This window comes from Periplaneta americana, chromosome 5 (assembly GCF_040183065.1).
Source record: "Periplaneta americana isolate PAMFEO1 chromosome 5, P.americana_PAMFEO1_priV1, whole genome shotgun sequence".
Taxonomy (NCBI): domain Eukaryota; kingdom Metazoa; phylum Arthropoda; class Insecta; order Blattodea; family Blattidae; genus Periplaneta; species Periplaneta americana.
Window position 1 is genome coordinate 182812220 of NC_091121.1, and position 1704 is coordinate 182813923.

Genomic DNA, 1704 nt, shown 5'->3' on the forward strand with positions numbered 1-1704 from the left:
TGATATTGTCCGACAGTCTCTGACGTGGTCAGGGAGAGAATTCCAGAGGCGTGGAATAGATATGCTGAAAGATGATGAGTAGAAGGATGTTCTGTGCAGAGGAATAGAGAGAAGGTACATGTTCCGGGTTCGAGGTAGTGAAAGGTAAACAAAACGAGATGCTAGGTAAGAGGGTGTGGAGGTGTGGATGATTTTAAATAGTAATAAGAGAGAGTTGAAGAATCTTCTTTCTTTAAGTGGACTCCAAGACAATAATTCTAGTGACGGTGTTACATGATCGAATTTTCTAATGTATGTATGTATTTATTTACACTGCAAGTGGGCAAGCACCCGGTGGCAGTGGTATATACAATATTAACAATACACAGTTAAAATGATAAGCTATACACAATAAAATTTACAATACATAATACAATTTACAACACATATACAATTTACAACACATATACAATAAGAATACACAATACAATTTAACACAATAATAATAAAACATAAAATAAAACACCTAATTTTACAACACAACCTACATAATTATGTATAGGTCCTACATAAGTTTTAATAGTCTTTCACTTTACTCTCATCTCATTCCCTGTAGTGGCACTATGACGCATTTCACTGACACTTTAGCACACATTTCACTGACACTCTGTAACACATTTCACTGACACTATAGAACACATTTGATTGACGCTATAAATTATCACTGATCGGAACTGTTCACTGCACTGTAAAACCATAACTTCACTGACTCACCTCGCTTCACTGATACAACAGTTCAAATAAGTCAAATAATTGCATTCTTATGCATACTTATAAACAGAACTACATTTAAACTAAACATTTCTAGTCTAAGGCCCTCTTACACGCTATTTTTAAATAATTTACAATTCAAACCAAGGAAGTAAACTCGTCAGGCTAGATAAATACATGTCACCTTAAAAAATTAAATGTTGAATGTCACCTTAATTTTAATTTTCACTTTATACACAACTCTTTAAATTACTCTTGAATCTCCTTAAGGAAGGACAGCCCTCAAAGACCGCTGCAGGTAGGTCATTCCAATCATTTATAGTTCTATTTAAAAATGAGAATTTACCTACATCCGTTTTCTGTTTCCTACATTTGATTTTAAAATCATGATCGTTCCTACCATAGTACGTTGGCTTTTCTAACCGAGCCGTTATGTCTACCCATGCTTTCTGACCTAGATGTGCTCTATACAATGATGTTATTCTAGTTTTCCTACGTCTGTTTTCCAAAGTTTCCCATTTAAGTTCTTTTATCGTATCGTTCCCATCTTCTCTTTTACCTTTAACAAATTTAGCTGCCCTATACTGTATTCTTTCTAAGGAATTTATCTGATATATTCTATAGGGATCCCAACACGTAGTTCCGTAGTCCATTAACGGTCGCACTAATGTTAGATATGCTATTTCCCTCGATTTGGGGCTAGCCTTTCTCAAGATTCTCATAATAAAGTGAAGTAATGTTACAAACGAAACGAACGCAGATATTGTGAACACGCTGTAGTCTATGGGCAAGATCAGTATTTAGATTCGTGAATAGAGAATCGCAATAATCGAAGTGGGGCATCACTAAAGTTTGGATCAGGTTCTTTTTAAGGCTGAGAGGCAAAACGTTGGTTACGTGTCTGAGGGAATGAATTATGGAAAATTATTCGTCTACTAAATTTTATGTTTATGT